Here is a 16,571-nt window from a genome sequence, read left to right on the forward strand (position 1 = left end):
GAATCGATACTGATGCCATTGAAATTCTGCAGCAGAGTGACGACATCTCAGATCATTATCTAGTCTCGTGTATATTACATTTAGTGAAAGCGGCTAAACTGCCCCCCTGCCATAAATATGGTAGAACCATCACTTCTACCACTAAAGATTGCTTTATAAATAATCTTCCTGATCAGTTTCATCGCCTTAGCATACCAGACAGCTTAGAAGACCTCGATATTGCATTTTTAAAACGCAAGCATTTAAAAACGATTAAGGAAATTAATCCAACACCATGGTACAATGAGCACACTCGGGCCCTAAAAACAGCAGTTAGAAAAATGGAGCGCAGCTGGAAGAAAACAAAACTAGAAGTATTTCGCATTTCGTGGAGAGAGAAAATGACTGAGTACAGAAAGGCCTTAAAAACTGCTAGATCTGCCTATTTTTCAAAACTTTTAGAAGAAAATAAACACAACCCTAGGTATTTATTTGATACAGTGGCTAAATTAACAAGAAATAAAGCTTCAACTTCTGATGTTTCCAAAGAGCACAGCAGTAATGACTTTATGAACTTCTTTACTTGCAAGATTGATAATATTAGAGAAAAAATTATAACCATGCAACCGTCTACTACAGTCTTGTGTCAGACAGTGCATTGTAGTGTCCCTAAAGAAAAATTCAATTCATTTACTGCTTTAGGTGAGGAAGAATTGTCTAAACTTGTTAAATCATCAAAATCATCCACATGTATGTTAGACCCTATACCGACTAAGCTATTGAAAGAGATGCTTCCAGAGGTCATAGATCCTCTTCTTAATATTGTTAATTCATCTTTATCACTAGGATACGTACCAAAAACGTTTAAGCTGGCTGTTATTAAACCTCTTATTAAAAAAACACAACTTGATCCTAGAGAATTAGTCAATTACAGGCCGATCTCAAATCTCACTTTTCTGTCAAAAATACTAGAAAAGGCAGTTTCATCACAACTATGTTCCTTTTTAGAAAGAAATAGTATCTGTGAAGATTTCCAGTCAGGATTTAGACCATACCATAGTACTGAGACTGCTCTCATTAGAGTTACTAATGATTTGCTCTTATCATCAGATCGTGGTTGTATCTCTCTATTAGTGTTACTGGATCTTAGTGCTGCATTTGACACTATTGATCACAATATTCTTCTAAACAGACTCGAAAATTATGTTGGCATTAGTGGAATTGCATTGGCATGGTTCAAATCATACTTATCTGACCGTTATCAGTTTGTAGTAGTAAATGATGAGATGTCATATCAATCACAAGTTAAATATGGAGTACCGCAAGGCTCAGTACTAGGACCGTTGCTTTTCACTACATGCTACCCTTGGGAGATATCATTAGGAAGCATGGCATTAGTTTTCATTGTTACGCTGATGATACTCAGCTCTATATTTCTTCGCGCCCTGACGAAAATCACCAATTCGCTAAATTAACAGAATGTATATATGGGGGTAAATTGATGCCAAAACCATTGAAAATGGACAGACTAAAATTCACAAATAGATATTACAACTTGTAAACACAAAACACAATCTACAAATAGATAAAAAATCCGCAAACAAAGTCCTCATGATCCGCAAATGTAAAACAAGATCTACAAATAGATACAAAGTCCTCAAACAAACTCTTTGTGATCCACAAATATAAAGCATGATCTACAAAAAGATTAAAAATCCACAAATAAACAAATCCTGATTCACAAATAGAAATCAGTGACTTGTACTTGTAAACCAGAATTTGAATGAATGTAAAGTGACTTGTTTGCAGGTGAAGATCATGTTCTGTTTGTAGATTGTGTCACATTTGTTTTCAGAATTCTGACACTATTGTTTCACTGTTGTGACAAAATAATGCCATAATCATTTAAAATGAAGAGACTATCAGTCAAAAATGCATATTACAATTTGTAAACACAAAACAAGATCTACAAATAAATTTAAAATCTGCAAATGTAAAACACAATCTGTAAATAGATTCCAAATCTGCAAACAAACTCCTCATGATCCGCAAATGTAAAACAAAATCTACAAATAGATAAAAAATCCACAAACAGACTCTTCATGATTCACAAATAGAAATCAGTGACTTGTACTTGACAACCAGAATTTGAATGAATGCAAAGTGATTTGTCTGCGCATTAGGGTCATTTTTTATTTGTAGATTGTGTTGCATTTGTTTTCAGAATTTTGGCACAGCTGTTTCGCTGTTTTTTCCATTAAAAAAATCTACAAATGCCCTCCTCACAATTTGCAAACAAACATGGTCTAACTTGTATTTTCAAACCACTGTAAAAAGACATTCGTACACATTCTGTGCAAAGCTCAGCATGCAAGTGTTGAATCTGTGTTTGCAGATCACAGGGCATTCACAGATCCCTCTGCACACGTCTACAGATCTTTTTGGCACTATCTTTCCGCAGAGTGTGTGACTACGATCCACACGTGTAGTCAGCCAATCAGGGGTATTGCTTCAATGTGATGTCACGCCCCTCAATAAGCCCTTTTCAAAATAAGAGCTGACACTTCTCTGATGTGTGGGCTGGGCTCACTGCCATTTACCGTTGCCGGTGTCACAGCGCTGACAGGCGGACAGAGCCTGGGCAGCGCTGCCGTAGGAGTAAAATCTTTAATACGTGGAAGGGGGAGCTGCCTCGGGACCTGCCAGGGTTATGCGCGCCTGCCTCGGGACCTGCCACGGGACCTGCCACGGCTATGCGCGCCTGCCTCGGGACCTGCCACGGCTATACGTGCCTGCCTCGGGACCTGCCAGGGTTATGCGCGTCTGCCTCGGGACCTGCCAGGGTTATACGCACCTGCCTCGGGACCTGCCACGGTTATGCGCGTCTGCCTCGGGACCTGCCAGGGTTATACGCGCCTGCCTCGGGACCTGACACGGTTATGCGCGCCTGCCTCGGGACCTGACACGGTTATGCGCGCCTGCCTCGGGACCTGCCACGGATATATGATGCATTTCATGCATATATGATATATACCGATTGATGAATGGGTGCAAACAGTGCAATCCTGCTCTTATGTACCTATTTTTCATCTTAACTTAATATTTTATTCGCTCTTATTGCCCATAATAGAGCGCGTCTTGTGGCTCCTACTCGCGTCGCGCCTGCCTCAAGATCTCTCACTGTTTACAGCTACCAGACACCCAGGACTGATGCAGGAGAGCACAGAACAAAACATGTCACAGCCAAGGTGAGTAAATTGAACAGGTAAAATCACATTGTGGTCTGTGAAATATTGTTTAAGGATCTTTTTAAGTACTAGTTTAGTAAGTTAATAAGATTTTTACAGTCTTTATAAAACATTTCTTTAAATGTTTGTGTCATTCAACAACACTGAAACAGCATTAGTTTTTATTTGTATTTATTTATTGTAATATGGGCTCAGACACCTTAAGAGAAAAAAATGTAAAAAAAATATGATTGTAAAAAATGGGCTACACATTGTGGCATTAAGGTAAACTCAAAAGGTTATGCTGTACAAAATAAGTAACTATATTAGTTCTGCAAAGTGACTTTTTAGACTGTATTATTCAACAAATTTGATAAAGATAACAGGGAAGGGGGCACAGAGAAAAGTCCAGACACTAGCACAATGTGTGGTGCAGCAACAGGAGGCATCCCTTTGTCATCAAAACCATTCAGGATCAGAATCTGTGGATGCTCTGTAAAATTGAGTATAATTATTTAAGGGTTTAAGGCTAGACTGAATATTAAAATCGGGAAAAGGGAATTTAAAAATGCCATTTTAACACACTTACCCCAAATGTCCCTTTGTTTGCAAAGCCGTTTCTGCCTGGAACCTGTGGAAGCCCTCTGTCTTTTTTAGGATTAATAGGGTTACCTTTGAAAGACCAAGAGAGGACAACCATTTACAATGCATTTAATTTGATTGTTCTATATGCATCACCCATGCATTTTTAAGCAAACAAAATTATCCAAAAATTTACCTCAGGAGTAAGTACTTCCAAAATGTAGGATGTATTACTTAATTCTGTCATGTCAATCTGTGTGACTCTTTTAATTCTATCAATGATCCCCTCCGTCTGTTGCAATAGGCATTGCATTCAACATTGTTACAGTATATTGGTTATATATTAAGTGTAGCTCAAAATGCTAGGAAATAATTGTTTATATTTGTTGTTTTTCTACAAAAGTTACATGTTTGTTTATTACAAAATTGGTTTACCTGTTGTTCATCAAAAAAAAGAAATCCTTCCATTAAGTTTCATCTTCAGCTTTGGGGAAAATTTTGGATTTTTATGCAAAAACTGTTTGATCTAATTGTGCCATTTGTGCCAGACACGTGAACAATAGAACACAGCAGAGATTCTTCCAACCCAACGATGGAAGGATATGTGCACCAACAGGCGCAAACATAACACTTGCAGCTGAAGGAAAACTAACAGTCAACCTTGAGTGGATGAAAAACTTCAGAAGTAATCCAAGACTTGCAGCAAAACCCAGAGAAATGGACGACTTCTCATGTCCACACCCTGAGACCAGCACATCAGACCAGTATTCGTTATATGATAGATTTCATCAAAAAAAATAGAAGCACCCTGAAGTATTATGTATTAAAATATTCCATGACTTGGGTACAGTCTGCTTTACATCCATTTTTTTTTTCATAGATGCATTTAGACATCTAGACTCCCTGGAAGGGTGGACTGAGCGAAAACCACAACAATGGCACAAAAAAGATGGAAGAAACTGTGGTGTTTTTGTTTGCACAGTGAGTGGACAGAGATTTATATTTGCTACTTTGTACATTCATTAACATTTACAGTATATAATAAATACTATGGAGACTTTAATTAAGTAAATACAGTACATTGTACAAAGCCCTTTACATTTTTTTAGATTGCAGAGATGGAAGCAAAAGGGCTCAGCATGTCTTCCGAGTTGCTCCACACAGAACAGTTGATCCACCTTCGGATGTACCATGCCTCCTGTTTGGTTAAAAATATACAAACTAAGGTAAAGCAGTGTCAAGCTCTAACTTAAATAATGGTGGTGTTTTCTCTAATCTTGTTACACTTATTTCAAAAAGAAATACCGCATGATGCATTTCTTCACATTGTAGGAGCTACACAACGGCTTGACAAATGGCACAATTAGATCAAACAGTTTTTGCATAAAAATCCAAAATTTTCCCCAAAGCTGAAGATGAAACTCAAGCTCTAACTTAAATAATGGTGGTGTTTTCTCTAATCTGGATGTATGTATGATCTGTCTAATATTTGAGTAAATATAAAATAAATATTATAAATACTATTTTGCTTAAAATTATGTACTGGTTTGCTCATCTTCTGTTCTTAGGACTTCCCACCTGAGATGACAGCTCGTGAGGCTAAAAACAGATGTTTGGCCCAGGAGATTGATGTTTGCATATTTCAACAAATCTGGACCAAATAAGTGATAATACTGCATTTTAATATGTTGTACTATATTGATTGAGCAGTTATATAAATGTACACATTTCCTCTGCAGAACCATGCATGCAGAGGTCAAGACACTGCAATGGATTCAGTGTGACATTTGTAATAAATGGCTGCACTATGACTGTGCTGGCATAAATCCAGCAATGGTCACAAAGGACATGGCATTCAGATGTGGATGTGACATTGAAAAGTCATATCCTTACGATAAGTATGCGGTTTACATTTTCAAACAAATTTCATTCTCTAATCACAACATTACAAATACATTGAATGCTTCTGTAAACCTCCCATTTCTTTTAACAGAACACTATCAGTGTTGAAGCAGGGATTGGTGGTGAGCATAATGGCAGATCAGGACATTATGGTCAACAACATGAATACTTCATCAGACCAATAACTGAATAAATGTGCCTTACCTTTTGTAAGGTTCTCATCTGCATATCCATTCTCTTGTGACATTTACATGCATATCTGTTGGAAGTTTTTGGAAGTGAACAATTAGAAAAATATTATATATTTGTTACACTTATTTCAAAAAGAAATACCGCATGATGCATTTCTTCACATTGTAGGAGCTACACAACGGCTTGACAAATGGCACAATTAGATCAAACAGGATGTTTTTGCATAAAAATCCAAAATTTTCCCCAAAGCTGAAGATGAAACTTAATGGAAGGATTTCTTTTTTTTGATGAACAACAGGTAAACCAATTTTGTAATAAACAAACATGTAACTTTTGTAGAAAAACAACAAATATAAACAATTATTTCCTAGCATTTTGAGCTACACTTAATATATAACCAATATACTGTAACAATGTTGAATGCAATGCCTATTGCAACAGACGGAGGGGATCATTGATAGAATTAAAAGAGTCACACAGATTGACATGACAGAATTAAGTAATACATCCTACATTTTGGAAGTACTTACTCCTGAGGTAAATTTTTGGATAATTTTGTTTGCTTAAAAATGCATGGGTGATGCATATAGAACAATCAAATTAAATGCATTGTAAATGGTTGTCCTCTCTTGGTCTTTCAAAGGTAACCCTATTAATCCTAAAAAAGACAGAGGGCTTCCACAGGTTCCAGGCAGAAACGGCTTTGCAAACAAAGGGACATTTGGGGTAAGTGTGTTAAAATGGCATTTTTAAATTCCCTTTTCCCGATTTTAATATTCAGTCTAGCCTTAAACCCTTAAATAATTATACTCAATTTTACAGAGCATCCACAGATTCTGATCCTGAATGGTTTTGATGACAAAGGGATGCCTCCTGTTGCTGCACCACACATTGTGCTAGTGTCTGGACTTTTCTCTGTGCCCCCTTCCCTGTTATCTTTATCAAATTTGTTGAATAATACAGTCTAAAAAGTCACTTTGCAAAACTAATATAGTTACTTATTTTGTACAGCATAACCTTTTGAGTTTACCTTAATGCCACAATGTGTAGCCCATTTTTTACAATCATATTTTTTTTTACATTTTTTTCTCTTAAGGTGTCTGAGCCCATATTACAATAAATAAATAAAAATAAAAACTAATGCTGTTTCAGTGTTGTTGAATGACACAAACATTTAAAGAAATGTTTTATAAAGACTGTAAAAATCTTATTAACTTACTAAACTAGTACTTAAAAAGATCCTTAAACAATATTTCACAGACCACAATGTGATTTTACCTGTTCAATTTACTCACCTTGGCTGTGACATGTTTTGTTCTGTGCTCTCCTGCATCAGTCCTGGGTGTCTGGTAGCTGTAAACAGTGAGAGATCTTGAGGCAGACGCGACGCTAAGCTGTGGCAGGCGCGACGCTAGTAGGAGCTAAGAGACGCGCTCCATTATGGGCAATAAGAGCGAATAAAATATAAGATGACAAATTGTGCAGTCCTGCTCTTATTTATGTATCCGTTTGCTCTCGTGTCAATCAGAGTGTCTGGTACCTGTAAACAGTGAGAGATCTTGAGGCAGGCGCGACGCGAGTAGGAGCCACGAGACGCGCTCTATTATGGGCAATAAGAGCGAATAAAATATTAAGTTAAGATGATAAATAGGTACATAAGAGCAGGATTGCACTGTTTGCACGCATTCATCAATCGGTATATATCATATATGCATCATATATCCGTGGCAGGTCCCGAGGCAGGCGCGTATAACCCTGGCAGGTCCCGAGGCAGGCGCGCATAACCCTGGCAGGTCCCGATGCAGGCGCGTATAACCCTGGCAGGTCCCGAGGCAGGCGCGCATAACCGTGGCAGGTCCCGAGGCAGGCGCGTATAACCCTGGCAGGTCCCGAGGCAGGCGCGCATAACCGTGGCAGGTCCCGAGGCAGGCGCGCATAGCCGAGGCAGGCGCGTATAGCCGTGGCAGGCGCGTATAGCCGTGGCAGGTCCCGAGGCAGGCGCGCATAGCCGTGGCAGGTCCCGTGGCAGGTCCCGAGGCAGGCGCGCATAACCCTGGCAGGTCCCGAGGCAGCTCCCCCTTCCACGTATTAAAGATTTTACTCCTACGGCAGCGCTGCCCAGGCTCTGTCCGCCTGTCAGCGCTGTGACACCGGCAACGGTAAATGGCAGTGAGCCCAGCCCACACATCAGAGAAGTGTCAGCTCTTATTTTGAAAAGGGCTTATTGAGGGGGCGTGACATCACATTGAAGCAATACCCCTGATTGGCTGACTACACGTGTGGATCGTAGTCACACACTCTGCGGAAAGATAGTGCCAAAAAGATCTGTAGACGTGTGCAGAGGGATCTGTGAATGCCCTGTGATCTGCAAACACAGATTCAACACTTGCATGCTGAGCTTTGCACAGAATCTGTACGAATGTCTTTTTACAGTGGTTTGAAAATACAAGTTAGACCGTGTTTGTTTGCAAATTGTGAGGAGGGCATTTGTAGATTTTTTTTAATGGAAAAAACAGCGAAACAGCTGTGCCAAAATTCTGAAAACAAATGCAACACAATCTACAAATAAAAAATGACCGTCATGCGCAGACAAATCACTTTGCATTCATTCAAATTCTGGTTGTCAAGTACAAGTCACTGATTTCTATTTGTGAATCATGGAGAGTCTGTTTGTGGATTTTTTATCTATTTGTAGATTTTGTTTTACATTTGCGGATCATGAGGAGTTTGTTTGCAGATTTGGAATCTATTTACAGATTGTGTTTTACATTTGCAGATTTTAAATTTATTTGTAGATCTTGTTTTGTGTTTACAAATTGTAATATGCATTTTTGACTGATAGTCTCTTCATTTTAAATGATTATGGCATTATTTTGTCACAACAGCGAAACAATAGTGTCAGAATTCTGAAAACAAATGTGACACAATCTACAAACAGAACATGATCTTCACCTGCAAACAAGTCACTTTACATTCATTCAAATTCTGGTTTACAAGTACAAGTCACTGATTTCTATTTGTGAATCAGGATTTGTTTATTTGTGGATTTTTAATCTTTTTGTAGATCATGCTTTATATTTGTGGATCACAAAGAGTTTGTTTGAGGACTTTGTATCTATTTGTAGATCTTGTATTACATTTGCGGATCATGAGGACTTTGTTTGTGGATTTTTTATCTATTTGTAGATTGTGTTTTGTGTTTACAAGTTGTAATATCTATTTGTGAATTTTAGTCTGTCCATTTTCAATGGTTTTGGCATCAATTTACCCCCATATGTATAGCTGATATAAAAAACTGGATGACCAGTAATTTCCTACTACTAAATTCAGGAAAAACAGAGATTCTAATTTTTGGACCGAAAACGTCTTCACGCAATAATCTAGAATACTGTCTAACACTTGATGGCTGCTCTGTTAAGTCTTCGTCGTCAGCTAGGAACCTGGGTGTGCTCTTTGATACCAATCTTTCATTTGAAAGCCATGTTACTAGCATCTGTAAAACTGCATTCTTCCATCTGAAAAATATATCTAAACTACGACATATGCTCTCAATGAAAAATGCAGAACAGTTAGTTCATGCGTTTATGACCTCAAGGCTAGACTACTGTAACGCTCTACTGGGTGGTTGTTCTGCTCGCTTGATAAATAAACTACAGCTCGTACAAAATGCAGCAGCTAGAGTTCTTACTAGAACTAGGAAGTATGACCATATTAGCCCAGTTCTTTCATCACTGCATTGGCTTCCTGTTAAACATCGTATAGATTTTAAAATCTTGCTAATTACTTACAAAGCACTAAATGGTTTAGCTCCCCAGTACCTAAGTGAGCTCTTAATACATTATAGTCCTTCACGTTTATTGCGATCTCAGAATTCAGGCCAGCTGATAATACCTAGAATATCAAAATCAACTGCAGGTGGTAGATCCTTCTCCTATTTGGCACCTTAACTCTGGAACAATCTTCCTAGCATTGTTCGGGATGCAGACACACTCTGTCAGTTTAAAGCTAGACTAAAAACACATCTCTTTAACCTGGCATACAAATAACACATTATCAATTTATATTTTCAAATCTGTTAAAGGATTATTAGGCTGCATAAATTAGGTCAGCCGGAACCGGGAACACTTCCTATAACACCAGATGTACTCGTTACATCAGAAAAAGAATGGCATCTACGCTAATATTAGTCTTTCTGTTTATCCCGAGGTTTACCGTAGTCAACCGGATCTGGGCCGTATCCAGCTGAGACCAAGGATCTGCACCTTGACACGACCACAACGCAGCCCTGAAGTATCAGCAGAGATCGAGTCAACTAGATCATCCATTGTGAAGACATCATCAACACGACAGCCAGTGCCACAGTTCCTCAACAGACCGTCCATACCGGCGTGATGAATACGATCCTCAACTGGACTCGACCACGACGCAGCCCTGAAGTATCAGCAGAGATCGAGTCAACTGGATCATCCATTGTGAAGGCCTCATCGACACGACAGCCAGTAGCACAGTTCCTCAACAGACCGTCCATACCGGCGTGATGAATACGATCCTCAACTGGATGGAACTGAAATAAATACTTTGATTGTTGCGATCCTATCAGATTTATGATAGCAACCTGATTGTAACAAAGCACTGTTCGCCAGAGGAGAACTGGCCCCCCGACTAAGCCTGGTTTCTCCCAAGGTTTTTTTTTCTTCTCCATTTTAACACCTATTTGCCACTTGTTTGTCACCTGATGGAGTTTGGGTTCCTTGCCGCTGTCGCCTTTGGCTTGCTTAGTTGGGGACACTCGACATTTGATATTCAATAGTATTCTTGACATTTATTCAACAGTGCTTCTGATCTGCCTGCATTGACACTATTATTTAAGAGCTGCTGTGCAGCTAAATATTGTACCAGCTATCAATGTAAAGCTGCTTTGACACAATCTGCATTGTAAAAAGCGCTATATAAATAAAGGTGACTTGACTTGACTATAAAGTAGTCTAGCCCCCCATCATAGGGTGGGGGCCCCCACGCACCGCGGGGGCTGCGGGGGTGTCCCGTAGACCCGTACGGCACTGCATGACGGCGATTTAAACCTAATTCACTTCAATAAAGATAACTATAGCCTACATGCTATTCTTATCATGAGCATCAAAGTGTGGGGGCGCTGCGGTGCAAATTCCACTCCACTCCACTCCATGTTTAGTACATGTTTAGTCATGTTTTAGTAAGTATATGTAACTCGAACAGCAAAGGAAGCTGACCCCTGCTGGCCTGTGTTAAGGTAAGGTATGTTATTCGCAATTAGGCTATGTGTTGTGGCTGAGTTGTTATAGGTCTGCTTGACACTCTATGTATTAGACCGAACTGAACGGAGGGATTTTGGTATTCTTCTGTAGCCTGACGAGTAACTTTAACCGTCGTTGATGTGAACTCAAAGATAGCCTTACTATTTGTGAGTGGCTGTTAGTTGATTCACCTATCAGTTCGTGTCGATAATGTATAATAGGGTTAGTCCTATAATGCTTGCATAAAGCAAGTAGTGTAGCTACACAGTCGTAACTGTTATGTATCTTTGTATATTTGTAACTCATTGTAACCCCCCCTCCCTCCCTAATGGGCACATTGTAACGCAGTGTTACGAACAACTGCGAACAGTGTTCTGCGCAACTGGAATTTAAACCTGGTTAGTATCTTCTGATAGTAGAAGAACTACCCAAACTCCTAAACAAGAGATTAGAGATTAAAATAATATCAAATTTGTCTAATTTTAAATAAAAACAAAAAATATAGATGAAAAAGCTTAGCTTAAAGCTGCTGTCTGCAACTTTTCCTCTTTGTCGCCATCTCTGTTTGAAACATGCGATTGCAGTCATATGCGGAACAGTTATCTGTACGTCCATTGTACTTCGGCACAGGTCGTCTGCGCGGATGAATCTAATGCTTGCTGTCAGTCACCGCACCGGTGTGGATACTGAACTTAAGAATCACGGATTCTACTTCTTGAAAGTATGACCAATATATAAGAATTTTCACTGGAAAATATCATCTGAACAAGTAAGTAACATGTCTGCCACTTTTGTTTTGACCAACTGAGGAAAAAAGCATTAGGCCTACAATAAATCGCGCTGCCAATGATGATTAAATCTAACGATCATTTAGCTCGGATCATGCCAAACCGTGCAAATTATTATTACTGTTATATTGTTCTCAAATTGTTATTGTTAACAACATAAGCATTGCGTGAGTGTGTATTTAGTGTGTATTAGTGTTACCTGTAGATTTCAATGTCTGTAGCCACTCCACAGTCCAAGTCTTTTGCTTTTTGACTACGGGTGAATCTCCAGTTGTCACTGATTATTGTCATTTGGATCTTTCTGGATTACAATCCGGCATCAAAATGATAAGTTTAATTATTTCAGCTGCTGTGAGAACAGGCTATAAATGTGCCGCTACCGATAGCGTCCTCACGTGATTAAACCGATTAGCCTGAACTCCTTCTTTTGTTTACGGACGTGACGTAATGACACACAGTACCTGCTGCATGCTCAAATTTCCTGCAGAAATCCGCCATGTCGCTCTTATTATAAAACACTATTACAAGCTTACTGTTGTGAATCGAGACAAGATAATTAGATAGTTTTGAACACTGGCTGGTTATGTACTTGTTCCAAAGTTGATTTTGGATAATTTTTAACCCAAAAAAGTTGCGGACTGCAGCTTTAAGTAAGAAATCTATATTGTTAAATAAATGTTCGGTGATATCTTTCAAAGATTTTTGAATTTTGGCGCACTTTTTTTCTCTATATATTGTCGATATGGCAACTAGTAAATACGATGAGTTTCTTCATGTCAGCGTGTGTGGAAGTATTTAAACCACGTGTGTTACAACCGGGTGTGCCTCACATAGATGGTGCCTCATAAAAAAAAAGTGAAGCTGCGGGCTCTTTGATCGCCCCCTGGTGGCTGGCAGTACAGGTCTTAAACCTCGCCCTCTCCATTCAAAAGAATGAGACTTGAGTTAAAACATAAAAATAAATTATGCTTCAAATAAAACTTTTCGAAAGATGGTTTTCATTTAAGGTAGTTGTTATCACACTGATATATGTTCAATTGTTCGTTTTTGTGATAAGTTTGATTTTAGCTAGCAATTTGGTGCGTGTTGTCATGATTGACAGCTGATTGACAGCTTCTCTGAGGACTGTCGGGGCTTCGAGGGGAGATTAAAGATATATATTGCTGCGTTCACATCACCTCGTATTTACCGGAATCTTGAAATGACAACACGTGACGTTATATTTGGAGCTGTTCACGTCCTTTTGGTCCTTGGACTGGGAATTATGCGTTTCCATGGCACCACTATCAATGCCTAAATGAATCTACAGTGGCCACGTGGTACATGTGGGAGCTTTCAGAAAACTCCCAGCATACAAGCTGCAATTACGAGCTCTACGAGGACGTGAACGCTTTTTACAAGCTAGAATCTCGTAACTACAGGAATTACGAGGCCGCGTGAACGCACCTTAACTAACTATTAATTTTCGATTTCTGTGTTATTTCACACTGACCAAATTAGTTGTTCATCAGTAAACTGTACTAACCGACCTACAGGATCTGACGGATCTGAGCTTTTCAGTAACGTTAATTGTGGGCGTTATAAGCTAATTAATGAATGTTATTAGTTAAGATAACACGCCTAACATTAGCCATGACGGGAAAAAGCAGATGATCGTTATCTGGCAGTTACTAATTATTTTTATAGGTATAAAATAATAATTAGCAGGACAAAACTAATGATAGCCTACTCTAATTACAGCAATCAATCTCCTGTAACGTTAGTTTAACTTTATTTAAAATGGCACGACCGTTTCTGACATTTCAGAGTTGTTTCTAGTGGCATATTATATTATATGAGTTTATCTACTGAATTTGCCATTTCAAAAATATTATTGCTCTAGAAACAGAATAACCTATTATTTTATAGGTAGAATTTTAAATTGTGTATAATTTATATAGCCTATTTAAAATAGAGTACCTCAGGGATGATGCGTTTTTGAAGGCCAACACGGAAGTTAGCGGCGCACGGGTTCTCTCGGGTGAAAGCCTATGCATTTTTCCCATAGACTTTTGGAAAATCGCAGAAAATAAGCTCTGTGTTTAACAAAGGGTTATGACACTTACGTGTTTTGTCTATCAAGATAATCTTTACAAGTTAACACAACATTTATACATTTTGAAGCCTAAATAAAGTGGTCAGATATAAAAAGCTAACTGTAGGCTATAAACGGACTACAGCACACCATGGTCGCGGATCAACGTCGTCACCACCAAGCTTCTTCAAACTGTATTTAAAAAACAACGTTATTTAAAAACATGTTCACTGATTATGAGCTGTGCTATGTATGAATACTTATCCACTTTTTCATGAGAAATGCTGTCCAAATGTCCTGTTTATCATGATGACGTCTAAAGTCCCCGCCAAAGGAAGAAAACGGCGGTTGCTAACAAATTGCTAAAAGAGACTACTTTTAGCAATTTGTTAGCAACCGCCATTTTTAAGACACAGTAAAGGTTTAAAAAAACACAAGTGGGTTATAACTGGTGTGTTTTATGTCATAGATCAAAACGTGAAAATATTTAGAGGCTTTGTTAACCACAGACCTTATTTCAGGCGATTTAGCAAAAACCCATTCAAAAAACCCATAAACTTTACAGTGTTGGAACCGGAAGCCCTAAAATGCTAAATCGCTTCCGGGTTTTGCCTACAAAAATGCGTCATCCCTGAGGCACTCTATACATCAGTGATGACGCAGTTGTCTGGGCGGAAGTTTGATACCGTGACTCCGCCTTCGGGCTTCACTGATAATTCCTTCTGCACATGCCCAGGCTCCAAACTGATGTTTTTGCGTAACGCGTCAGCGCACATTGTCGCATAGACATTATAGTTTATTATAATGTCTATGGTCGTATGTTTAACAAGCGGCGTCGCATCGTCCATCTTTTTTTTTTTTTTTTTTTACAGTCTATGGTTACAACTAACCCCGCGTTAGTTTGTGCCCTGCGCTCCCCACGACTAGGCATATTCTCAATAGAATTTAAATGGGTTGCATTTTGTCATCAGCATCGCAAAGTTATTGTAAATCTTAAGAGCGGCAAATCTTAACACGCTGGTGAACGTGATTCGTGCGACATTCGTACAACATTAATGGGTTTCATGAGCCCCTGCCCCTTTGATCGTGAAAGTTTGATCGCATCGCGGTGCCTTGTGTTCCGCCTACCTGAATGCGATTTCCACCAAGGGTTGTGGTCAGAAGCTGACTTCCGTTGTTGCTTGCTATGCTCTCTCTTTTCAAAAGATCTTCCACCCCTAGAGCTCTAAAGGCCTCCTTTTTATACTTAATACACTTTTCTTGTTTGGGTCCATGGCATTAGCAATACACACATTTTTTATTTGATTAGATTTTTACCTTGCTAGACATTTAATTCATAACTATCTTCATTTTTGGCACTTACACGCGACAATGCTCTTTTCCCCTTGCACAGTCATCTTTTTCAGGATGTGGTACTTGAGTGCACTGTGTGTGTATGTGTGTGTGTGTGTGTGTGTGTGTGACCATATGTCACCTTATGTGAACTTCATGGCTTTAAGAGAATCTATCTATCTATCTATCTATCTATCTATCTATCTATCTATCTATCTATCTATCTATCTATCTATCTATCTATCTATCTATCTATCTATCTATCACTGTGCAAAAGCAATGATTATTTTAGCAATGATATAATGAGCAGAGCATATATAATTTGCTGCTTTGAGAAAATGGAAGAAAGTCCAGGAGGTCACACTAAATAAATACTTATTTTTGCTTAAAGGTCCTATTTTTCGTGGTTTTTTTGAAGCTTTGATTGTGTTTATAGTGTGCAATATAACATGTGTTCATGTTTCGCGTGTAAAAAAACACAGTATTTTTCACATAATTTACTTATCTGTATACCGCTGTTTCCACTGTCATAAAAACGGGCTGATGACTTCCTTGTTCTATGAAGTCCCTCCTTCAGAAATACGTAACGAGTTCTGATTGTGCCAGCGGTTCCTGTGTTGTGATTCGACAGCAGTTTAGCGCATCTTACCCGGAAAGGTCACGCCTCTTACCATAACGTGGAGATGCACGCGCTCAGTGTTATTGTAAACATGTCTTTAATTTTACCCTATCAATTTGAGCCGGAATCAGACCCGGTGATTGGACTGCGGGATGAAAATAACAGCGTTTCGACGACATGGCGACAAACACACTCTACAAATGCAACTCATGTGTATTCCTGTGGGCGGAGGTTAGTCAAAAAACTGTTTTAGTGACGTCATTAAAGAAGGAAGTAGAGGGATGTAGTCCAAACTGGCCGTTCGATGTAGGCGACTTCTGTTAAATAAAATATCTCGCTTGGCATTGAACTTTGAGCTTTAAAATTTTACAGATTTTATTTATACTCTAACAACAACATTACACACTAACTAAAGTTTGAAACATGGGATCACGAAGAACGGGACCTTTAAAGAATTCATTTTGTTCTGATATTTTTTTTACATTTTGTGTACATATTTCCTGCATTTTCTGTTTGTATCTTAATAAAGACCAAATATATATATATATGGATGCTCATTAAAACATTATATATATATATATACTTCATCTCGGGGAATCCCTG

At 38.7% G+C, this 16,571-nt stretch overlaps 3 long non-coding RNA genes across 3 annotated transcripts; 2 read left to right on the forward strand and 1 right to left on the reverse strand.

Annotated features, from left to right (window-relative positions):
• Positions 1 to 3,212: 3,212 nt before the first annotated feature.
• On the reverse strand, positions 3,213 to 4,274 carry LOC125267254. The gene is made up of 3 exons (XR_007184642.1): positions 3,985 to 4,274; positions 3,796 to 3,878; positions 3,213 to 3,699 (listed from the first exon to the last, which is right to left on the reverse strand). It is a non-coding gene; the product is annotated as an uncharacterized LOC125267254 (long non-coding RNA).
• A 396-nt stretch (positions 4,275 to 4,670) lies between these two features.
• Positions 4,671 to 5,462, forward strand: LOC125267252. Its single transcript, XR_007184640.1, has 3 exons — positions 4,671 to 4,769; positions 4,905 to 5,014; positions 5,357 to 5,462. It is a non-coding gene; the product is annotated as an uncharacterized LOC125267252 (long non-coding RNA).
• A 319-nt stretch (positions 5,463 to 5,781) lies between these two features.
• LOC125267253 lies at positions 5,782 to 6,979 on the forward strand. Its single transcript, XR_007184641.1, has 4 exons — positions 5,782 to 5,842; positions 6,051 to 6,419; positions 6,526 to 6,608; positions 6,705 to 6,979. It is a non-coding gene; the product is annotated as an uncharacterized LOC125267253 (long non-coding RNA).
• Positions 6,980 to 16,571: the final 9,592 nt, after the last annotated feature.

The sequence above is a fragment of the Megalobrama amblycephala genome, linkage group LG4 (genome assembly GCF_018812025.1).
Source record: "Megalobrama amblycephala isolate DHTTF-2021 linkage group LG4, ASM1881202v1, whole genome shotgun sequence".
NCBI classification, from domain to species: domain Eukaryota; kingdom Metazoa; phylum Chordata; class Actinopteri; order Cypriniformes; family Xenocyprididae; genus Megalobrama; species Megalobrama amblycephala.